This window comes from Fundulus heteroclitus, chromosome 6 (assembly GCF_011125445.2).
Source record: "Fundulus heteroclitus isolate FHET01 chromosome 6, MU-UCD_Fhet_4.1, whole genome shotgun sequence".
Lineage (NCBI taxonomy): Eukaryota > Metazoa > Chordata > Actinopteri > Cyprinodontiformes > Fundulidae > Fundulus > Fundulus heteroclitus.
The window spans coordinates 26,296,673-26,322,968 of NC_046366.1; positions in this window are offsets into that span (position 1 = coordinate 26,296,673).

Here is a 26,296-nt window from a genome sequence, read left to right on the forward strand (position 1 = left end):
TGCTCTTTGGAAGAATAATAAAAGTGTCCTGTCAAGACCCTTGTAAAATGTTTAGAAAGCCTTTTCAGAGTAGCTGAAGCTGTTAGGGAGAGCTGACATCATATTAAAGACTATATTTATTTTTAAATGTTGCCACTCAGGTTTATATACTCTATTGTAGGAAGGCAGAAAAATGGATATTTTTTGACAATATGGTGTAAGTAAAAACAAAGGGAACTACATTACCCAAGGAAGAATAATGAGCTGAGTTATATTTAACAAATCTGAACACCTTACTAAAGAAATTTTAATTATTCTAAAAATACGTCAAATCAGGTTTAGCACTGAAAAAGCTACAATAATGAATAAAAGGGAGACTTAAATAAATGTCAGCACATCAGGAAAATCTGGAGATAAGTTTCATGGCTTAAATGAAAGCTAAGCAATAGTTACTGTGCCTTTTTTATTTTTAAGAAAAATGCATAAAAATGGGGTTTTATGAAAACAGTTAATAAATAAAAATGTCTGGACCCAAACACAATTGATAATGGCAAAATTAGGCTGAAGTAAAATTTTCAGAGTGAATATATATCAAAAGCGCTTTTAAAAAAGAGGGCTAAGCCTAAAGAGAGAGCTCTCTGGACCAAGCCAATTCTCCCATCATCACAGTAAAAAAAAAAAAAAATACAGTTTAGAATGATGTTTTATTTCGACCTCTGATATCACTGAAATCGCTTGCCATTCATCAAAGAATTGTGAAGCATTCAACAGTATTTTGTAATTTGGAGTTACATCAAATTGTCATTGCCAAAAAAAGAATCCAAAATGTTAATGTAACTATTTTTAACACCCCTCAGCAATAGCAAGTTCAACATGCTCTCAAGAATTTATAACATTTATCTTGCAAAGTGTTACATCTTCATGCCCTGCACATTTTTGACACTCCACAAGCATTTCTAAGTCCACTGTGCATGCTCATCGAAAATCTATCCAGGCATTGACTGTGCCTGCGTTACTAAATGGTAAATGGACTGGATTTATACAACGCTTTTCTAGTCATACTGACCACTCAAAGTACTTTCATTTAGTCACATTCATCCAGTCACACTCACAAACTGGCAGACATTCATACACTGATAGGCAGATCAGTAGGCAACTAGGGATTAAGCGTCTTGCCCATGGGCACAAGTTGGAATGGAAGCCACAACTGACTGCAACATAACTACTCTACCCACTGAGCCACAATCACCCCTTTATACCATCAATACGAATCTTTATTGTCATATTACTTTCTTAAAAAAATCTAACCAGTCAGTTTTATAATTTACACTTTAAGTTTCCTTACAAATTAAAACTAGATTCAGGAATATAAAAAAAAATATGTGTTTACTTCTGACATAAGTAAACATATCTTTTTTATATTTTTATCTTGATTGAAGCATAGTGAAAACTGAACCTGTGACTTTAAATGTCAAACTTCAGCCACGGATGGACGCAAAGACTGAGCAGTTGGCAAAGTTAGGTTGAGTTTATTTTGTGGTTCTCTTGGTCAGACAGGCAGTGGTCAGATCTGTAAGTTCAGTCAGAAGTTAGGGCAATCCTTGTAATCAGTGTCAGACAAGCAGGAGGTCGCAGCCAGTGAATCCGAGGTGGCGGGTGAGGAAACAGGTTCAGGCAGGCAGAGGAACTGGACAAAAGAGGAATCAGGCAGGATGTCAAACTTGACTCAAACAGACAAATGTCCTGAAAGTGTTACCACTGGGGTTAGACAACAATTTGATGCCGTGCAGGTGGAGGATATGTCCTTATATGGCAGCAGCTGCTGATCGTGGTGATGATACTCAGGTGTAAGGTCACAGCACAGCAGCAGGTGTGATATTAAAACCCAAATGCTTACCACAATTTTAGTGTCTGTCACACCACTAGAAAGTGCACATCATTAGCTGCAGGTGTTATGCAGGTGGTTTTTCTAGGGGGTTTCCCAATTGCCCGAGGAGAAAAGGGAGGCAGTTAGGCGCTGGGGGAAAAAAAAAAACACTTCAAAGAGGGCTAAAAAGTAAAAAGACTGTAAAAGTACTTTTACATAGCTCGGGTCTTTTTTTATTTAACATGTGTGGGTGTGCATTGGGATGACAATAACCTCCCCACATCCCTAAGTAAAGCCAAATTGTCTTAAAGAATGCATTATGATTAAAAATATGTACCCTGAAATACATTCTACAGAAACCAAATATATAAATGATCTGTGGCACAAAGATTCTTATTTGTTTGTTCAGCTCTTCTTAATTGTTGCCTATAAGAAACATGACACATCTCATAATAGATGATTAATTTCCTTCAGACAGTAAACTGTGGCGTGCATGCGAGAGACAAATGTGCAAATAATCATCATAGCACCTCTGAGAGCCTTTGTTTAATGTGGGAGTGCATAAATGAAACATAACTCCACAATTCATTGCTAGTTATCGTCAGCCGAAAAAAGTTGTGAATATTCATCATTGTGTGTGCTATGACTAAACAGAATTTTGTTTTTGAAATTTCCATCTTGATTAGTTTTACACTGAACTAAACAGGGAAAACAGAGTCTGTGTTTTTCATTAGCACAAATATTAAATAAATATCATATCAAGGCATTTGTGTATAAATATTTTATGAAATGCAGTGTTACTGATTATCTGTAACTGTAAAAAAAAGGCAGCTACTACAAATCTTATAAAGAAGACAACAAAGAACCCCCCCACTGATTTTAATGTATGATCTTGCCATGTCAATATTGTTTGCGATGGTAATGTTATGAATTCCAACATGCCGGAATTTGAAAGAAGCATCTCATATCAGCTTTCTGCTGGAGGGTTCAATGCTGAAACGCAAGATTCACAAGAAATGCTCAAGACGCTGCTTTGCAAAGGAGGCACAGGGTCAGAGGTCAGCTCTCTGTCTGCTGTGCAGAGACTCCCCAGTTCTCCCTTTATGCCATTCGAGGAGGGAGAGAGAGAGGGAGTCTACGGACGCGAGAGGCCATCCATGTGGGGGAGTTGGTGGTTATTCCAGGGTAAACTGGAACTTTCTGCAACCTGTATCCAAGTAGATGGTGGGAGAGAGAGGAGAGGAAGTCCAAATACGTCCTGCAGTGTAACAAGACACTCCCCACCTTAGACTCCATTTCCCAAGCTAAGGTCCTCTACCAGAGGCCTGGGAGCTTGAGGGTTCTTAGGATCTTAGCTGTTCCTAAGATTGTGCTCTTCTGGACTGAGATGTCTGATGTTTCTCCAGGTATCTGTTGGAGTCACTTCTCCAGAGTGGGAGTTATTCCCCCTAGTGCTCCGATGACCACTCTTCACCTTTCAGGCTCTTTGTACTTCTTCCTTGAGACCTTGGTATTTCTCCAGTTTCTCGTGCTCTTTTTTTCCTGATGTTTCCCTTTTTGGGGCCTCTTTACATAGCCTACACATGGAGTCTTGTCTGATATGGTAGAAAGTAATTTCTCTACTATGTACCTCCATAATAAAAGCCTCCAGTTAAGCACTTTTTTTTATTTACCTAAATGAAGTGTGTAAATATGCTTGTCTTTGCTCCATCTCCTACCAATATCCAAAATTAAAAACAAAGGAAAATCCCTCATTCTATTCTGTTAGTTTTGTGGAAAAGGGCTTGAGCCTTTAGTCAATATTCTGACGTATAAGCCGACAGGGCAGTCAGTCAGAGTTCACCTTGAAGGTAAATGTTGCACCACTTAAACTTGAAATATCCAAAGTTTGCCCTTGAAAAGCGTAGTGTAATACTTTCGTTCACCCCTGAATACAGTGCAGTTGAAGGAAACTGGGGTGAGGTTTGGTTCCTTGAAGTTTGTTCAGTTTAAAGAGAGAGTGGGTAACTAATTTTGCTTTTAATTAGCAAAAATCAAGTATTGCTTTTATGAATACATATTCTGGCAAAGTCTAATAACATCACATGAAAAATTGAAGCGTTCTCATAACTTAGTAGTAATAGTAGTTTATGAATACATAGGTGTCAGTGCACCCAGTGGGAGGTGTCATGTTGCCTCACCATTTCTGATTTCAGTAGCCGAAAGGAGGCAAACTTGTCAACAATGTGTTTTTCTTATCTGTCTTATATATGAATACATGCTATCGGTGGAAGAGGAGTAGAAAACAAGCAAAAACGACTGTAGATCATTTTATTTGCTGTTTTCTGTTGAAATGGAGGATTAGAGTCTTTGCCCAGCGAGAGAGAAGAGAAAGTGAACAAATTAAAGAAAAAGCAGTAATAACCGGCAGAAATGAGAGTCTATATCGACACAGCTATTATTACCAGGCGGAAATAATTTATGACGGAGCGGGGACTTAAAATGGATGCAGAGGTTGTATGCTTTCTGCTGGACAGCAGGTAAGTTAATTCAATATAACAGTAAAGTTTATTTTTTCCGTTAAGTTAGAAACAGGTAGGTCCAGCAACTACACTGTCCTCTCAGCTCTAGGTTTTTGTCTCTCTGGTGCATTTTTGGTTAAAACTAGTGTGTTCTTTATTCATGAAGTTACTTTCAGTAGATAGAGTAGTCAGAAATTTTACTCAAGTAAGATTAGTGATACTCTATTAGTGAGTAATAATATTGCTCAAGTAAAAGTAAAAAGTACAGATCAGTAATACTGTTCCTAAAAGTACAATTTGCTCAAGTAAATGTAACTGAGTAAATGTAATGAGTTACTACCCACCTCTGTTGCATTCAGGGATCTTGAGACGATGATTGGGATTCAGCATATTGTCCGGCTTTACCATCGAGGGCCATCTAGTCCTTGCACACTCGAAGTAAGAGTTGTATCTGCATTCTTGGCACAAAGTTTAACTCGTTCCCAGAGTTGGTTGGACTCTGTTAGAGCTAAAGTGCTCTGAAGTGGGTTACACTGAGTGTGAGGAGGCTGTAATGAGAATCAGTTCCTATAAGTCTGAGGACATAGTTGAATAAAAAGGATGTCTGGATTTCCCTATTGGACCTGTTACCCACACAACCCATAAAGGTAGGTAAAACCAATGAGTGGCCGGACTGATGGATCCACAGCTATGTCATGGTGAAGAAATAACTGGGGAAAAAAGCAAAGTTGTTGATATATTGGTATATCTATGTTCTGACCTTCACTTATTTTCATGAGATATGAATCATGACCAAAAAAAAAAACATTTTGATATCACTGGTGGAATTGAGCTTCCCTAGTATGGTCATGGTCAGGCTAAGAGATAAGATGAGGTAGGTGTATCTTCAACCAGTTGGAAGTTGAGGTTGGGCTATCGCTCCTCTGCATCAAAATAAGTCAGGCATTAGATATCAATTTCTCCTCACTGAGAGGATACCATGAAGCAGACACAGAACCAGCTTGAGAGAGAGAAATATTAGATAGATAGATAGATAGATAGATAGATAGATAGATAGATAGATAGATAGATAGATAGATAGATAGATAGATAGATAGATAGATAGATAGATAGATAGATCATTTAAAAGACTATCAATGGTGAAACCTTTATTACACTAAAACAAAAAAGCTATTTTGCTTTCACACTAGCTGGAGTTATGTTATTCCGCTCATATTTTGCTAGAAATACCACTTGACTGGTAAATTGAGCACAATATCTCTAAAGATTGTGTCTCTAACCAAAACATATCTCCTTGGCACAGGCTTTGTTAAATGATGCAGTGACCCTAACATATTCTTTATAAAGTGTGTCTTCAGAGAGCGTTTAAACGCACTTAGAAGAGCTCAAGGTCACCTATACATAGTAAACACAACAGAGCTTTAAATTATGAGAAGGAAATCTAACTGACATCCTGCATCTTTAATATTCTGGCAAAAGCTTATGAAATCTCTATCAGGTGCTGTCAGACCTCTTCCTTATCTGCAGCCTTTAAGTGGGGTGCTCCAGCAACAGGATTCCTAGTTCTTTACCATATGGAGCACTAACTGCATGTAATTAGACATCAACGCTCTCATACATATAATCTATTTCAGCCCAATCTAGTGGAATAACACAGTAGTTAATAACTTCTTAAAGGGAACGACGTTAGATAAATTTCTGATGTGCGGTATATCCCTTTCAATAAAAAAACCCTCAGAAACATGATGTTATGATTATACATAATTTGACTGGTGTTCTTATGTTGAAAGGCAGTTTTCCTCATCACTGTCACGTTCTCCTCCAAGTATGATCCAGATGGCGGATTAAATGAACACGCGTTAAAGCAATCTAGTTCTTTACAAAGCTTAAAGTACGTTTACACCGAACATGAACCAGGCAAATTTTTCGCATTGATTACTTGCTGTTGTTTGCTTGACATTTCGCTTCTCTCTCGTAAACAATTCACGCTGACAATGCAGCCAATTTTCCCCTAGTTCGCTTTATAGTGTTGTTGTGCCAGTTCAGACGTGACAGAAAGCGGGCATCGATTCTGGACGTAACGGACTGCGTTACCCATGATGCAATGTGGTCAAAATGGCCACCAACTCCCATCACGCAACACGGCAAAATGGCCGCCGATCAAGGAAACGGCATCAATTCGGGACGTAACGGACTGCGTTACCCATGATGCAATGTGGTCAAAATGGCCACCAACTCCCATCACGCAACACGGCAAAATGGCCGCCGATCAAGATAAGGTTGCTATAGTGATGGCTATAAAAGCCGATCACACACGATGAGCTTCCTTCTTCCCTGGCTTTAGCCAACCCGAGAAGACACAGCTGTTTCCGTTGGGGTGATCCCACAACACGTGCTCGAATTCCTCGCTGGACCGAGAGTTTTTTTTCGAAGCCAAACTATTCCCTGTGCAGACAGGAGGTCGACTAAAATAAGTACTTTTAAATTCCCTCTGATCAAAAGACTGAGAGACGCCATATCTCCCAGTGATCGAAGAGGACCCCGCTTTGTCTGGCCAACAAAGCGACTGTGGACCCGGAGGAAGAAACGAAGCAGCTTCTTCCCATCCCGGTCCCGCTGCAGCCTGCGGATAACTGCGCTCGTCAAGACGCATCCAGAAAGCCGCAACACTCGGGAGCGCTCCGGACCAGCCCCGAGGCATCTCAAAGTAACGGACTCTCCCCTTTTATTTCTGTCTCACCAACAGGGTGTTTAGAAGTGCCTGGGCAGGCGTAGAACTTTATAGGTGTTGGTTAATGCTTTTATTCCACGACGAAGTTGGAATTATTTTGCTGAACATTTTCTTTGTATGTGCATGCATTTTACAATTGATTTGCTGTGTTGATTTGTGATCCATCAAGAACCCCGCCGTGGGTTACCGATTTATCTCTTTTCATCTTCTTCCCTGCTTCCCCCCTCTCTCTCTTTTCGCTCCTTATCAGTTTAATTTCTTTGTCCGAGCTCAAGTCGCGGGCTTTGCTTTAAACTCCTAGTTAGCCCCCCCCTCTCGAAACGAGGCATTGTCCCATCAGCGTAAGCGTGGTTACGTTATTAGGACCTCCCCTCATACGTCATCGTAGCAGCCATCTTGGGAGGGTCACGTGTATCTGGACTGTAGGTAGCTTAGCTGAACTAGCTTTGTGTAAGACATCAAAGCGTCCAGTGAGATTCCCGAAGCTGTTCTGTCTGTCAATGCTGATACGTGAAATGCCGATGTTTCGAGGGCGGTGTTAAACAACTTTGAGTTAAGTTAAGATCTGCTAACCGCTCATTTTAATCCATTGTTTATTTTTGTTTTGTTCTTTATTTCCACATATATATTTTGCATGTTTTAGTTTAGTAATGAGTAAGAATTCCAAAGTTGTTTGAATCAGAGAATTACTGTAACAGGGAATTGCTTTTGGTTCAATAAAACCAACCACTGCGGAATAGACATTGTTTTGTGTTCAGTCCAATTCACAGTTGCCTGGGTATTCAGAAATCAGAGCTAACCTCCTTTGGAGTTAACATCTGACATTAATACAGAGACAATATCATTGGATGGTGATAAGGAATAAGGATTTAAACTCTAATTGCAGTTACATTGGGGTTCTCACAGCCTGCTGGATAAACCTGGTCGGTTAACAGTCCGACCTGATCATTTATTCCAGCATAAATTGAGTTCATAACAGCAAATTAACTAATGCATTAGTGGTATAAATACTTACAAGCTTATAGCTAACATCACCACCATTTGAACTATATTTGTTATAGCGGAAATTTGAGTTGAATGATTTATTATTTAAATTATAATACCAAATTATAATTAATAATAATAATAAGCATATTCAACCAGCTTATGGCATAACATAAATTGGCTTTTCCCGGTGTGGGCTGGAGTCTACTTATTGGCGTTCCTTTAGACTAAATCGAATAACCAGCAACTTATGAATGGAATGAACACAATCCATATTCCAGCATTTTGACTGCTCACCTTGCCAAAAGGACTATTCAGTCATAATTGATTAAGGAGGTATCATTACTAAATATATACGTGTTTGTGGTGGTTTGAGGTTGTTAACCTGAGGTTTGAATATTGATTTCTGGACTGGAAGTCAGCTAGATTGAAATACACAGCAGCCAGCGTCTGCTACTTGTCAATCAGAGTCTGTGTCGTGTTCTGCTTTGAAAAAAGAGACCTTGCCTCCATCTGGTGGCCAGGATAGGTAGTTGCAGTCACAGTTTTAAAGACAGCTTAGATCGCTCAGTGTCCCGGAGGGACAGTTTTGAAAGTCAGTTTCTTTAAACTTACCTTACGGTTACGCCCTTTTGTCTTTTTTAATTTTATTTTATTCATTTTTTTTTTTTTTTCTCCTTTATCCCCTTCTGCTCATCATAAGTGGTCAAAATTGAGCTGTGATTTTGAAACTAGGGATGCAATTTAGCGGTTTTTAACTGTCATTCTTTGCCACCTCTGAAGCTCCAAAACACTGCTATTTTTCCACACATGTGTAGAGCACCTGTTCTGAAATAACTTACATCACAAACAAAGCCACAGCTTTATCATTTAATTACTGGCCGAAAGGTTAGTGGTCCATGTCACTCAAAGTTAATATTCTCAAAGTTAAACAAGCATATTAACCGTTCCTAAAACTAAGGAGTTGTAAGTCGCAGGGTTGATTCTCCCCTGCGCAGCCTAATTAAACGCACGTATTTGAACCCACTTACTGCAGTTAAAGTGCCAGTCATAGTGCGTGTTTGCTGTTAACAGTTAAAGTGAAGCCACTTAACAGTTGTTGTTAGCAGTTGTTGTTTAGCGCCGAGCTAAATTAAAGTGTATGCGTTGTTGCTTAGTGCTAAGCTAAAATACAGCGTTGTTATTTGTTGTCTGTTGTTTAGCGCTGAGCTAAACTACAGGTTGTTACCTGTTGTGTTGTTATCCATAGCTGACAAAGAATGGATAGTAGCGGTTCTTCAGCTGAAGGAGCTGAAGGTCCAAACCATTCCATTGGAATGGAGGCCCAGGATGTCATTAGCTCACTGCTTAAAATGACACCGGACGAACAAACCCGTCTGAATCAGTTTAGCATAGAAGACTGTGAGAGGAGAATTCAGGAATTGGTGGAGGAGGTCCAGAGCAAACCTAAGCATAGATTGGTAGCAGATGTTTTGGGTGAATTAACTGCATTATACCACCGAAGGTTAACGCTAGAGACCGATCTGCGTAACAGAGAGGTTGAGATGCGGATCGCAGCTGAGGAAAGAATCAGGAAGCTAGAACAGAGAAATGTTCAGGGCAGCTGTCATCCCACAGAGGAGCGAGAGGAGGATCGCATTAGCTTGCAGACAGAAGGATCTGAGTGTGAGAACTCCAAAGGAAAACATGGAGATCACACCTGGAGGACATTGGATGAACTGGGCCCTCAGACACCTTCTGAGCGAAGGGTAAGCGAAGGTCAGGACAGATATAGCAGTGTGATACAGAAAGAAATGCCTAAACAACTTACGGTGGCAATCAGGACTGATCCACATGATGTAAATCATGGGAAAACACCTGCTTCCCACCTGACCCCTGATACGGCTCGCTATGATCTTTTCCCCCCACCAGGGCGACGAGAGCACCGTTCCTGGGACACAGGTGAACCCCACTCCTCTGAACTGCGTCCACAGACAAGAGTTCATGACAGGGGGGGTCCCCCGGCGTCCCACGAACGGCCGCCGATGCCAGGTAGGTGGTCAGAACTGGAGCCTCCCTCCCACCGTGGTTACCACAGGCAAGAGTCGTCAGGAGAGGACTCAGATGGACCAGCTCCGATCCCTGAACAGGGACTGCGGATGCGTCAACTTGAGTCCCTGGCCCGAGACATAGAGCGTTTTGATCCTAGCAATACAGAATCCACCATTGATGACTATCTCAGAGAGGTAGAGCGCTGTCTGCTAGACTTATATAGCCCCTCAGCTCGAGAAAAGTTGAAGCTTATCTGGAAAACCACGTCCAGAAGTGTCCATGTTTTCATAGAAAGCCTCCCTCCAGCTACACGTGACCGTTATTCAGCTCTTTGTCAGGCTTTAAGAGAAGAATATTCGGCGTTTACAGACCCAGCTTCGGCCACTCTTGGAGCTTTTGCAATTCAGCAAAAGAGAACTGAAGCACCAAAAGAGTACTACCGTCGCTTGCGGGCTGCTTACTTTCAGGGACGAAATGCTCCCGGCTTGGAGGAAGACCACACTTTCAAATCTTTGTTCCTCCATAATCTTCATGAAGGCGTGCGTTATGAGGTTACCATGCATTGTAGAACCAAGAAACTTACCATGCAGGAAATCAGGAAATACGCGCAGGTGGCATGGGAAACACGTGTCCGGCCCAACAAAGGAGCCGATAGTGATAAAAAGGTTCTGCAGATTCACGCCGAACCAGAAAAGAGTTTAGGTCTGGAGGGACATGAGATGCCTCCCTTCAAACCTAAAACTAGATTTGGCCCTAAGAAGCAACATGGTTTTGAGCCGCAGCAGAAGAAAGCTTCCCAGGATAGGAGAGGTCAGCATGGCAGCATGGAAGGTGAGAGGTTTCAAAAATGGCACAGGCCGGATCCAGCTCAATACGGTAAGCAAACTGACAGGCCAGGAAAGCCGAAAAGCACACATGACAACAAAGGCTGGAACCTGCGCATGGAGGAGTCAATGAGAAAGGAGATAGAGGAGACTTTTCGCAGGTTGCTAGCCGAAACAGTGCATCAGATCGCGCCGCAGCCGTCCCAGCCATCACCCAATCCTGCCGACCCTCCAGGTAAGCTAGGCCCAAAACCCCAGCCAGCATGACTAGGCGTGGAGCAGGCTTCCCCTTCTAACAGAGTTTATCTGATTAAGGGGGGGGACCAACCGAAAAATCACCAACAACCTTCTAAGATCCCATCAGCAGGTGATCAGAAAGCCCCTTTTCTAAGGTTTCTAGGTGAGCTAAACCATCATGAAAATGCACACCGTTCATACTGCTCGACAGTTATCGGAGGATGTGTAACTGCAAATGCTCTTTTAGACACGGGTTCCGAGATCAGTCTAATGTGCTCAGATTTGTTTGATGAGGTGACCAGAGCTATGGTGTCTCTTGGGAAACCGTTCCAGGTGGAGACCTGTAACGTGGGCATCACCAGCTACACTCAGGATCAGTCATGCATCACCAAACGGGCGTGGTTAGACATCACTTTCCGTGACATGACCCTGGTGCACCCCATCTACATATGTACTTTGGACACAGAACCTTTTCTTGTGGGTCAGGACCTGTTGAACAGGTTAGCCCCACTCATTGACTGCTATCATGGTCATCTTTGGGCCCAAGTGGGGACTCCCAAGCCCCTCACTTCTGGAAGTGGACTGTCCGTCCCTATCAACCAGGTGACATGCTCCGAGGAGCCCAAAGAACTTTTAGCACCATGTCTGCCTTCCACAGAGCCGATTTCCAAATCCTCTGACACACCCCTGCTTGAGCTGAACAACCGCTCAGCTTACCTTTTAGTGGAGAATCCAACTCGCATGCCGATCCAAGTGGTGGCGAAGAAACCTCTTGGGGTGCTCATCGAAAGCTCTTTCCACGACTTTGAGCTGAGCATTCCCGTCATCGGAGACCTGCCCTTATCCTTGACCGGCAGACAGGACTCTCCAGACACCGTGTTTACTTTTCCTTCCAACATGATCCAAATAAGGCGACATGAAGCTCGGCCTGCTGGATCTATTTGTGGTGCAACGCTTGAAGCTGAAGGAAATCTGTTGGTGTATGCGACAGCAACCGACCCAACAGAACCAGCACCAAATCAACCAGGAGACCGGGACTCACCCACTGAGCCCTACCCTGGTTTCGAAACAGAAATTATGCAACAGCTGGAAAAAGCTGATGCACTGACCACTGAAACAGAGGAAACAGCATTTAAGGAGCTGTTTTATGAGTTTCAGCCCATTCAGCCCAAAGATTCAAACGAACTTGGGATCACATTGACACACGTCCATGACTCACCAGTAGGAGGACACAGAAGCTGCAAAGCTAATCTGAAAACTCCCCAACAGGTGACGTCCCGGCCTTCAACGGCCCAGGACACCCAGGAGTGTGTACAAGGCTGCTTAACCTGCAGCCAGTTACAACCCACACGACCGCCAGACCGAGCCCTGCTTCAGCGAAGGGGGGTTATATTTCCGTGGTCACATTTGCAGACTGACTGGATCGGTCCAGTCCCCGAATCGTTAAGAGATAACAAATATCTTTTGACAATAACAGGCAGTTTCACAGAATGGGTCGAATGTTTGCCGGCACCGAAAGACACCGCTGTCACCACAGCAGCCCTGCTGCTAAATCACGTTTTCAGCCGGTGGGGCCTTCCCCTGTCCATCGACTCGGACAGAGGAACGCATTTCACGTCAAACATCTTGACCGTGCTTTCTGACATGTTGAGCGTGGAAGTTAAATTCCACATCACCTACCGCCCACAGTCATCCGGACAGGTGGAGCGAATGAACTGCACCGTGGTCAGCATGTCAAAGGAACATGCCAGCAGCCATGGTAGGAACTGGGATACAAAGCTTCCCCTGGTCCTAATGCTAATCCGCTCTACCTCACCATGCTCCACAGGGATGACACTTTTCCAGATGATGACAGGAAGGCAAAGGACACTTCCCCTGAATCTCATCTACCAGCCCGAAGACGTCAGTGTGACAACCGTCTACACGGCACACCAGTGCGTCACTGACTTAAAAGACCGTCTCCGAACGACTTTCGCGTGGCCTCGAAAGAACCTAGAAGCCAGCGTGCAAAGTCCAGAGTACAAATGGGTTCATGCGAACCAAATTAAATCGTCCACCAAACTCTCCTCGCAGGGAAGGGAGCCTAACTCCGCCCCCGCCGAAGAGAACAATGCATAGCATTAAATAGGACAAGTGCATGTTCAATCAGGACACTTTAAACATGCACTAATAAAAGCAAGTGTCCATACATAACTTCACGTCTATAATTTCACACCCAGCCATAACACCATGCATTGCTTTGGAAACGCTCACAGAAGTGGTAAAGAATGACATGATGTATACTCAGGTTGTTAGAGATTTAATGCAGGACCTCACTCGAGAGGTTAGTTCATCCATAAATAGCCTTGCTGAAGGACGGATTCCTCCGTACCTGGTACCAGTAGATTTGGTTGAAAAGGTTCTCAAATCTGCCTCTAGTGAAACACTGCAACCACCACAAATACACCTGGCGTACAGCCTAGGTAGTGCAATTCCGATATTTGTAAATCCTGACAACTTGGAGATAGGATTTATGCTAAACCTTTCCATCATTGAAAGAGCTAATGTGTATAGGCTTAAATCAGTATTGAATGTCGGTTTTTGGCAAGGTGAGACCCACGTACACCTACAAACTCCCTCAATATTGGCCTATCATGATGCTGACCCCAAACTTTATTTAGTCCCTAATTTGGATTTGTGTACCAAAACCAAAGACATCCACTGGGTATGCCCAAGCAACCCATTTATCAGAGATTGAAATAATAGATGTCTTTAAGGGATACAATTTCAGCATTGATGTCGGCATTGAAAGACAGCTTCTACTTGCAGGCACCCAGCTGATTAAATTCAGTCTCACTCCATCAGAGTTGAGCTCGGTCCCTCTGCTTCGCTTCCCCAGAGCTACAGAGCCGACCGACACTCACATTATGACCATTATTGTGGTTCTCCTTGTATTTGGATGGGCCATCACTACCGCGATGGCGTATGCAGCATACAAACAGATCAAACAGTTGCAAACCAGGATTGACGCCCTCACCTTTGTCGCTCCCAGGTTCGTAGCACCAGCTCCTTGAAGGTCATAAGCTGATTAGACTACGAACCGCGGTCTCTTTCCTTTCCCTTTTTCCCTCTCTCCTTTCTTTGGTTCAAAGTTCAAACCTGATGACCAATGAATGTATTGACAATGGTGATTGTGAAGTTTGCATTTCTTTTTTTTTATTACTTTATTGTTGTCTTATTAGCCAATAGAAATGACTAGCTATAGCTTAGTCCTGCCCAGGCTAGGTCACTGACCCAGGCACAATGAATGCTTTGTTTTTCCTCCTCTTGGATGATGAACTGAACTGCATGAATCCCAATGGACTACTAGAAAGACTATTAGGTTGTTCCACTCATGCACAACGGATTTTCGTCACGCCAGAATGGACTTGGTTGTAGCTTTAAAGACTGTGACCAGCATCCCACTCTTCAAAGCTAAAGGGGGGTATGTTGTGCCAGTTCAGACGTGACAGAAAGCGGGCATCGATTCTGGACGTAACGGACTGCGTTACCCATGATGCAATGTGGTCAAAATGGCCACCAACTCCCATCACGCAACACGGCAAAATGGCCGCCGATCAAGGAAACGGCATCAATTCGGGACGTAACGGACTGCGTTACCCATGATGCAATGTGGTCAAAATGGCCACCAACTCCCATCACGCAACACGGCAAAATGGCCGCCGATCAAGATAAGGTTGCTATAGTGATGGCTATAAAAGCCGATCACACACGATGAGCTTCCTTCTTCCCTGGCTTTAGCCAACCCGAGAAGACACAGCTGTTTCCGTTGGGGTGATCCCACAACACGTGCTCGAATTCCTCGCTGGACCGAGAGTTTTTTTTCGAAGCCAAACTATTCCCTGTGCAGACAGGAGGTCGACTAAAATAAGTACTTTTAAATTCCCTCTGATCAAAAGACTGAGAGACGCCATATCTCCCAGTGATCGAAGAGGACCCCGCTTTGTCTGGCCAACAAAGCGACTGTGGACCCGGAGGAAGAAACGAAGCAGCTTCTTCCCATCCCGGTCCCGCTGCAGCCTGCGGATAACTGCGCTCGTCAAGACGCATCCAGAAAGCCGCAACACTCGGGAGCGCTCCGGACCAGCCCCGAGGCATCTCAAAGTAACGGACTCTCCCCTTTTATTTCTGTCTCACCAACAGGGTGTTTAGAAGTGCCTGGGCAGGCGTAGAACTTTATAGGTGTTGGTTAATGCTTTTATTCCACGACGAAGTTGGAATTATTTTGCTGAACATTTTCTTTGTATGTGCATGCATTTTACAATTGATTTGCTGTGTTGATTTGTGATCCATCAAGAACCCCGCCGTGGGTTACCGATTTATCTCTTTTCATCTTCTTCCCTGCTTCCCCCCTCTCTCTCTTTTCGCTCCTTATCAGTTTAATTTCTTTGTCCGAGCTCAAGTCGCGGGCTTTGCTTTAAACTCCTAGTTAGCCCCCCCCTCTCGAAACGAGGCATTGTCCCATCAGCGTAAGCGTGGTTACGTTATTAGGACCTCCCCTCATACGTCATCGTAGCAGCCATCTTGGGAGGGTCACGTGTATCTGGACTGTAGGTAGCTTAGCTGAACTAGCTTTGTGTAAGACATCAAAGCGTCCAGTGAGATTCCCGAAGCTGTTCTGTCTGTCAATGCTGATACGTGAAATGCCGATGTTTCGAGGGCGGTGTTAAACAACTTTGAGTTAAGTTAAGATCTGCTAACCGCTCATTTTAATCCATTGTTTATTTTTGTTTTGTTCTTTATTTCCACATATATATTTTGCATGTTTTAGTTTAGTAATGAGTAAGAATTCCAAAGTTGTTTGAATCAGAGAATTACTGTAACAGGGAATTGCTTTTGGTTCAATAAAACCAACCACTGCGGAATAGACATTGTTTTGTGTTCAGTCCAATTCACAGTTGCCTGGGTATTCAGAAATCAGAGCTAACCTCCTTTGGAGTTAACATCTGACATTAATACAGAGACAATATCATTGGATGGTGATAAGGAATAAGGATTTAAACTCTAATTGCAGTTACATTGGGGTTCTCACAGCCTGCTGGATAAACCTGGTCGGTTAACAGTCCGACCTGATCATTTATTCCAGCATAAATTGAGTTCATAACAGCAAATTAACTAATGCATTAGTGGTATAAATACTTACAAGCTTATAGCTAACATCACCACCATTTGAACTATATTTGTTATAGCGGAAATTTGAGTTGAATGATTTATTATTTAAATTATAATACCAAATTATAATTAATAATAATAATAAGCATATTCAACCAGCTTATGGCATAGCAGTGTCATCAAATAGATGGAGCGTCTATCTGCTTGCCGGTTCCAGGACCCAGTATGAGGGGCTGCTGCCCCATGTCGGGGGACGGGTCAGCAAATCCATCATTGTTCAATGGAAATACAGCCTAAATGTACTGTATAATCATTGAACATAAAACACATTTTCACGCTTAAATAAATGGACGAGGAGGACCAACAGCACAATGCGAATTGACAGAAAAGTTCAGATTTTTGAACTTGAGCAAAATCTTGCTTGGCTCTATTAGCAGTTTCACCTAACACTATACGCACATCTACCGCACTGTTCAAAGTTTTGCTTTGCTCTATTTGACCAATTTCCATTAATTTGCTCCCGAACACGACATTACATAGGGATAACAAGTAAAGCACTCGCTCTGTGCGCCTTGTTCGTGTTCGGTGTAAATATACCTGAGAATTGCAGTGTGCAAGTTTGCAGCAGCATCTCTTGCTGTATGCCCTTTGAAGCAGGGTTGCCCTTTAATTCTGACCTGGGTAATACAGTCTCTTAGGTGTTCCTCCTTTTGTCTGCTCCTTTCTATGTTATTTTTAAATAGCTTTAACGTCCAGCAGCACTGTACCACTACAGCACCTTTTTATTGTATCTGTATGTTTTGTATGTCTTACGTATTGTTTTATCGCTCTATTGTAAAGCAATTTGGGTACCGTTCGGCTATTGTAAAGGGCTATACAAATAAACTTGATTAATTGATGGATTGATTGATTGATGGATTGATTGATTGATTGATTGATTGATTGATTGATTGATTGATTGATTGGCCTGCCTGTTAAAGAATGACTAACCTCCAAATAGCCTTATTTTGTGCTATTAAACTGTATACATGGATATGTCATAGTGATGTCTACTTGTCATTATTTTAACAATTTACTGCACGCATGTAGAAATTCTCAGTTATCTGGGTCATTGCAATAGCAAGCACAGCCCATACCACGGCCAGCCCTCACCCCCTGCACATTCCTTCGTCCACCACGCACTGCCTCCTTTAGGCGCAACCACAGGTTGGCTACATGAACACATGGCTCTGCTAATTAACAAGCTAATGTCAGCTTCTTAGTCTCCCAGTGTTACTTTATAAAGAGGCGAATACCAAAAAGGATAATATTTTGTGGAGTAAACATGTTTACTTGAGATATGATCTGGTGGCTCTTTAAACAGAGTTGGATATTGTTGATTTAGTCCTTTTAAGTAACAGTTTAAAAAAATAATTGTTATAATAAAACAGTCTAATCTTTTTAAACTACCAGCTGTTTTATCCAACATTGGCTTTGAATTTAGCTCACTACTCGTGACTAAACCGGAATTTGATTCCTGAATCTTCATCTAAAATAAATGTTATTTGGCAAATCATTGTGATGACGGCATGACATACGTGACTGGTTACCATGGAGACACTTGAATGCAAGCTGGGTGAGAGAAGTTGCTGACAAAGGAGACATGCACAGTTTTTAAGCAACTTCCTGAGCTGCTTTGGCATCTTAATGTGAACATATACTACTTAAGCTGAATTAAATGTCTATTAGATTAAGATTAAGAATTTTATCTCTACTGAATGGAGATACATTATATCCTTTTGAGCAAGCTTGAATTATTACCTGAGCTAGAAAAAGTATGACCTCAACCGATGCCTTCCTTCCTGACTGCCTTACTATACTGAAGTCCGTGTCCTTTTCTTTCCCTAGTGACATTGGTGCATTACAGAATAACAATGCCAATTTGCACAAGGATCCATTTGCAAATGAGGATGCCACCCTTCAATTCATATTCTGAAGTTGCTTTATTCTTTTCAGGATGGCGAGGGGGAGCTGGAAACTATCTCAGCAACCATCAGGCAAGGGGCAGGGTACATTCTGGACAGGTCGGCAGACCATTGCAAGGTTCAGAGAGCATCAGACAATTTTCACAGAAGGATTTGCCAGCAGACAGCCCAGACCTTAACCATTTTTGAGAACTTTCAGGCTGCACACAACAGTATGACTGATTCTTTTTTTCCCTTTTTGCAATAATAAGACACTTGTGGACAGCTCTGATATTTCTTATTCAGTTCTTGCAAGGCATAATTAAAGTTACAGCAGTGATTTTCTTTATTATTGTTTTTGCTGGGAGGTGGGGCTTTTGTAGTGTGTATGTATAATACAGGTCCCTCTCCTTCAGAACATATACCTGTAATATAATATCTTATATAATGAAACACACAGTTGGACATTATCACCTGCATAACCCAACCAGACTCACATAGAAACTTCCCTTTTTGAATAGAATTACTGCTTTGACATTTCTGCCTTGGATCCCGTTTTCTAGAGCCGTGGGTCATATGTTAATAGATTACTTTATTTACACATTTAAAGTTTAAACTTGACTAAGAATATGGATAACTTTAGCAGTGACAGAGTGATTTATATTTTTCACTGTTGGTAAGATATCTGAACCACTTGCATCCTTCTGGGCAGGAGAATCAATTTCTTTCTAATGGGGGCATGTAATACGATAATACTGGTCAATTATCAGTGAAAGGGTATGATTAGCATCCTCATTGTTAACCTCTCAGCTTTCAGCAGGGGGAAAAAAAATCAGGCATCACATTAAATATTTCAGTAGAGTGCCACAGAAATGCAAGGAGGAAAACTCATTTAAAATGGTTACAAAAGAGCCATATCTCACTTTCTCTGACAGTGGATTTGATGCTCTAATTAAATATTGAGAGCGCATTACACAGCTCACACATTACAGTGGCACACCTGAATACGGTTATCGTGGCAACGCTGATAATATGCATATTAGCAATAGCTTTTCATTTTGTGAAGATATTATTTAGCATAATGGCATAAACACAACTCTGGTAATAATAAAATGGGAACAATTTGTTTTTTATGTAAATTTACAGGGCCAGCAGTTTGCACAGTCATACTAGGTTCAGATCCCAACATGGGCCTTTTTGTGTTGACTTTGCATGTTCTACCTGTGCATGTCTGTCCAAAGAAATGCATGTTATGTTATGTAAACTAGCTGTACCTTCAAGTATGTTCGTGCTTGGTTGTGGATGTTTTAATTTGAGTTTCTGCTGATTGGGAATAATATTAACATTTTGGAGTTGCCAAATCAGAGCCATGATTTTAATCTGAGAGATAATTTGTGGAGGGAGTTAAAGATTAGGTTGATGGCAAGAAAGCTTTCCAATTTCAAAGACTTGGAGCTCATTGTAAACGATGAAGGGTCCAAAATACCATCAGAAACATACAAAAGGCTGGTCACTCAGCAATAATAAAAAACAAATTACTGCAGTAGCAACAAACGTTTTTCCATTAATTACTGAGAGCTGCTAATAGTATTCGTCAATCTACATTTTTGTTAAAATATGAATAAAAACAAATACACATTTTTTTATTGATAGCTCTTGTGCTTCTGTCATGTTCTAGTGTGTCTGCTTGCTGCCACATTCATCCTGCACCTCTCCAATCAAGAATATCGAATGCACCTCTCCTTCACCTGATCATCTGCCTATATTAACAGGCTTCAGCAGGAAGGCAGTGCCAGATTATTGAAAGCCTTGTTGCCAGTAGATCACCAGTGTTTCCCTGCCTGATCTCACATTCATGACCACTTCTTCAGGGATTTTACAGTCTTGGCTAGCCCTTGTTGGCCATCTACTGCTGGCCTTTGTATTACTGGACAACGACTTTGGACTATTTTCATGACCTTGAGCTGAGCCTGTCCCACGGATTTGTCTGCCTGTCTCTGCCTTTCTGTTATGACCCACGCCTGTCCAACGGAACTGATCCCAGCCTTTGTCAGCCTGCCTTTCATCTCCTGCTGTGAGCAGCTTCCACTCAGCATCCGGTTTGCTTCTGCAGGTTTTATTATAATAAAATCTTTTAAGCGCAGCACCATGTCTGCCTTAAATATTAGGTTCTCTGATTGTCTGATTCATTACAGCGTTGCCTTCATTACTGACCATAAAAAATACTATACATGCTTATGTCATTAAAATATCTGCAGCTACCCAGTGCAAGAAACTTTTGAAATGGATTTAACATTTTACAGATAGATACTTAATTGTCCCAATAGGGACTTTATTGTTCCTATTTGGACTTATACATCAAGAGTCCCCAATGGGTCCCTAAAAATATCCAAAAGCCATAGGTTGATAACATCCAAAACTAGACTGCTTTGTTTTTTAAAATATTTTTTAAAAAGTACATTTAAATCTCTATTTCTGGAAAGTAGAAGAAATCACATTTAATTAGTATTTTCGCTCTCTCTGGAATAATGCGTGTTTGGTTTCAGTTGTCTAAACTGGCTGAGACCAGCTAGAAATGAATGAAGTCTGAAAGATTATCTTAAAAAAACAAGAAAATCTCAAACAAAGCTCTTTGCTGTGACACTGATGAAATAACGCTAACAAAAGCTCTTCTTGCCAAGCAGACAATATCACTAAATGATTTTTATTCTTCATGAGAAGAACAATTACTAAGTTCAGTTTTCACAAGGCTTCCTGAAACTGCCATGATTGGATAAGAAGTGGAGAATCTGATCAGTTGTCTCCCTTCACCAGCAATTTCACAGTGAAACAGAAGAATCACAGGTTGGACCTTGCCTGTGATAAACTGTGCCCATAAAATACTCTCTCACTGGCTTTTTCATCTTACAGGAGTAGATAAATTTTATACCAGTGTTTAAGCTCAAACGGGAGAATCCAGTGAGATTTCTGATATCAGCAGGTTTTGTACAACAGCAGTTTTCTTGCTGTCTTTGGTTCTGAGCCTTGTGCAATAAAGAAAGGAACCTGGCAACGTAACAATAAAAGAAAGATGGGAAATAAGTTGTTTTGCTGACTGAAAGGCTTCTCAAGTTTCCCATGAAGAAAATCTGCGCAGTTTTTGTCGTAACAAAAGGACTGAACATCATGCTGAGAATGTAGCTGTACTGGGTTGCTAACATTTTCATTTTTTTTGCTTTTCCCTTCATTCATTATTCACTACAAGTATAAAAGTGTAAAATGACTGCTCCCCTACACGTTTCACGCAACCATACTCATTCTTTTACCTTTCTCTGACCCCAGTTCTGCTGTCGACTCTGAAATAGTCCTGGCCCGAGTCGTGTTAGAGGTGCTAAATTTTCTATGTGGCATATCACTGAAGGTGTCTGATGCCACTTAAATGTTCACACCTTCTCTCAATATCACGGTACGCTTCATTCTCTTCCCACCTAAGGGAGAAGACAAGAGGTCACGGGTAAACATTGTTCTGTTTACGCTGGCGTTATGCTACCACTGTGCAGCCCTAAAGTCTTAAGCAATGTTGAGTCCCAGAAAAAATGTCAATACAAAGTCACTCACCTGAGAGGTCGGCTTTCAGAAAGGTTTGTCATACTGCTATGTTTTATTGAATGTAAAAGCAATTATTTTAGCTGAATATCAAGCAACTGTTATTATAATATAGCATCCAATTAAAGCTATAGTTGGTAATCCTGTTCAGAAATACTTTTTGCAATACTGGATAAAATGGTCCTTCCATCATGAAAGTAGTAAATACATTATGTATTCACAAAAAGGAGGTGAATACTTTTTCTGTGGGAGCTGCAGGCCTGTAAAAACTAATATTTTTCTCATTTCCCTTTACCCCCTTAGACTATTTTATGCAGGCCCTTCATGTAAAAAAAATAAGAAAAATATTTAAATTACAGTTTAGAATGTAAATAGGTATAAAGCCAAAAGTGGTGGTCGGATACTTTACCAATGCATTGTAGGTATACATTTTGTGATCTTGCAACAGAAAAAAAAAACTAAATAAGGGGACAAAGGAATAACATTTGAAGACTCTGGGCTAAAAGTGACAGAAAAGGTTTGGGACAAGATATTGCACAATGGACCCCACCTTCCAGGTAACACAACACACAACTGAAGTAATCATCCATAGAAGGGAATCTATCTATCTGAAGGAATCAATTATTCATCCCACTGTCTTCCTCCTGGTCAGTTACAAGACAGAACCTTTCGCTTGGAATTGTGGTTGAAATAGGAGAAAACCTCCTCCCTTCAGCCTGACAGCATCCAGCGAATCACGCTCAGAAGTCTCTTTCTCAGCAACAGACTCCTCAGCGAGAGCCTGACCTGAGTTTCCAGAATAGACTGAACATCTATTAATCAAGTTAATGACTTGAAAGGAAAATATGCTCAACTTTGCAAAGTGCACTTAATGATAGCAAGTTCAATATAGCCCATATCTTTACATCAGCAGCAGCAAAAAGTCAGGAGCTTAAAATGTGTAGCTCAAGCAAATCTCTTTCAAAACAGATCAATACAACCCACAGTGGGTGAAGAATTGGTATATTATTCATGAACGATAATGACTGCTCAGGCTTATCATGTCAAGCTTGCAAAATCTGAATTTATGTTACTGTATGCATCCCAGCAACCCAACAAAAATAATGACGCACAATACTACTGTATGTTCATATCTGACACAACCGCTTTCATTCACTCCAGTCAAAAGCCAGTGGTCATTATCTAATCATTGCTGAGCCCCTCATCAGGCTGATCCTGTTGTTGCTGAAGACATAATTAACACACTCTTGCTGGATAATCCTTAATTATTTGCCTGTGAACTAGATGACACTCTTTTACTGTTGTTAGGCGAGAGCTGTTGAGTCCAATCTGAGGTCTAAGAACTCTGTGATAGTCTAATTCCAAATTTAATTGGCGATTCAGACAGAGAGAAATTAATCCATTTTAACGTATCCCATGCTGGGGAACTTTATAGAGGTTTTTCAAGGTCACTGTCTTCCAGAAATAAGCCATGCTTCAAGCTGCTCGCATGCTCATAACTGGCCTTAACTTAAAATCCTCTCATTAAAGCTGGCAGAGGAGCTTAACTGGACTGTTTACTCTGCAAGTAAAATTAGCCATCAACCTGAATGTGTTTCTGAACAATAAAACCAAAAGGACAATGGCTGACATATAAAATCAATATACTGCATCTGAAGAGGATCATGTACTTTGCATGCTTCCTGCGAGACCTCCTATAATTTATTTATGTGTGAATTAGCATCCAGAGCCAGATCTGCTTTTTTCAGATAAAGTTAGGGGAGGATTTTGATGTATGCAATATGGCTCATCACCCAGAGTGGCATAGCCTTGGTCCTAGGGCTGTGGTTCCCAACCCTGGTCCTCAAGTACTCCAGTCCAGCATGTTTTGGATGTGTCTCTGTTCCAGCTCACCGCATTCAAATGATTGCCTGACCTCCTTTGCATGCCATCAAGTGCTGCAGGAGCCTCTAAAACTTAGACAGACTTTTGTTATGACAAATCAAGAGAACCCAATATTTAAGCCGTACACTGTGCTGCACTTAAGAAGTTTTTTGTAAATGATCCCAAAATAACAGAAGAATGGAGATGGCAGGCTAGAGTCCAGGGTGAGCAGGTAATATGTAGAACAGATGACAGGCTGGTCACAGTAGGAATGATGGGCTGAACAGGCTGGTGGTTGACTGAACGGGCTAGTACCAGGCTAAACAAGTGGATGATCTTGCAAAACTAGGACATGTGAATTTCTCCACTGTGAGATCAATAAAGTATATCTTATTTTACAGTCTAATGGCTAAGGCAAACATCCAAAAACCACAGGCAGTCCAGGTCGTGACCAGAATCACAAGCCGATGAGAACCTAGTGAGGTAAGGCGAGCACAGGAACTCAAGATAGGCGGGCAGTAAACACAAGTATTGGGAGTAAACACACGGGTGGCAAAGGGACAATCTGGCAGAGACTGGCTGTGAGAGGCAGGTATAAATAGGCGGAGTCCCAGGTGAAACTATTTGATGTTAATTGAACAGCACCAGGTGTTGCAGATTGTGTGATAAGTGGAGAAGAGCATGAGGAGGAAAAAAATCCAGGCAGCCAGCTAGTCAGCCCAGAAACAGAAACAAAAGCCGATTGCATGACAGCTTTATCGTCATTAAACTGCGCATTCACAATTTACATCTGAGTTAAATTTCATTGCAAGGCCCTAAGTAAAAAAAGAAGCCAAAAGAGAAAAATTATGAAAGTGTCGGGAATATAGTGGCAAACAGAAAAAAGAAATTTTCTACGTACAGAAAGGTTATGTATAATAAGACAATATGAATAGTGCAAGTGTTTGTAGCAGCAATCATTTATGTAAGTTATGTCAGCAAAGAAACACATTTGCACATTTGTATCGTATCCTGCAAAATTGCTGCTGCACCTTACCCAAAAACGTACTGCAAAACTGTTTAAAATGCAACTGTCTACTTTTAAATCACTGCTGCACCTTACTGCATATTTGTTTTACACTGTTTACATTTCAACGTTCACTGCTGCATTTTATCCGGAAGTCAATTGAAAACTTATCCTGTAAGTGACTGCGATTTATCACTGCACTTTATCCAGTACTGTAATTCACTGTCAAGTTTCCTGTAGAGTTACTGCAATCTTTCTGAGCTGTGTGAAAACGAAATTTCGTTCTGTATGCACTCTGTGTATACAAAATGACAATAAAGAAAGTCTAAGTCTAAGTCTAAGTCTAAGTCTAAAACATGCAGGGCAGAGGTCCTTGAGGACCAGGTTGAGGAACCACTGCCCTAGGGCATTGGGAACATTAAGTAAAAAGTTATCGGTAAGTTACAACCAACAGTCTTGCTACTACGGATGTTCAAGCCAGTTGAACACAAAGCCCAGTGTAAGCACTGTATTATATATTGTTGCACGCTTTAACTGGCTAAAGAAGCAAAAAGTTGTGCATGTGCGGATTCTCTCTGGGTACTCTGGTTTGGTCCTACAGCCCAAAAATATGCCTGTTGGGTTAATTAGTCCCTCTAAAATTGTTATGAGTGTGCGTGCATGGTTGCTTCTCCTGTGTGTCTCTGCGTTGCACATGAATGGTCTGTCAACCTCTCACTTAAGATAGTCACCCACACCCACCCACACTGCCCTGGACCCAGATATTAATGGAGGAAATGTGCTAAGTAAAACTTTATTGTAGGGCTTGCCATGCTTGCTAGAACCCCCTCCTTCCCCCAAGATGGAGCACTAAAACGATTATTCCAACACAAGCCATCTGGCAGAAATGATTGAAAGAAAAATATCGTGGTTGCTCCGATAAGAAGGGTAATTTTCACCGCATGTGACAAAATTCACACCTGTGACATTTTACTCATTCTGAGTCGAGGCATAGCGTTTAATTCACTCATGCAGTTGTTACCGCAGTGACTGCACTTCAATGAGATAAGAACTATAATGTGGTCAAATAATGTAGTTCAAGCATTTGAAAAAGAAAAAAAAAAAACTGCAGCTGACCCATTAGGTGTGAATAAAACAGTGAGAAACATTTTAAAAAGGCCTCAAAAGTAAACACTTGACTTACCAAGAAAAGCAAGTTATACCAACTACTAACAATAAAGTAATGCACATATTTATTCTGTCATGCTGGATTAAAAGCGAGTGTGGGAGGCTGCTGACTTGACAGCAGTCAGTGACACCGTCCATAAGGAGGACACCCAATAAAGGGTCGTTAATTAGGGAGTTAGCTGTCCACAGAGTGCTGTCCCAGCATATTACTGAAAGGTTGAGGGAAAGCAAAATCTCTGATAGGAAGAAAAATGTATGAGCGACTGGGATAACTGCAGCCCTGAGAGGATTGTAAAGCAAAGCCCATTCAAGATTTTGGGAGATTGAAAACCTCTATTAAAGTGAACTGGGCTTCCAAAACACTTCGGTAGAGCCACAGACTGTTTCCCCCCATGCCAAAGATTGTCAGTGTTTGGTTTTGACCTAG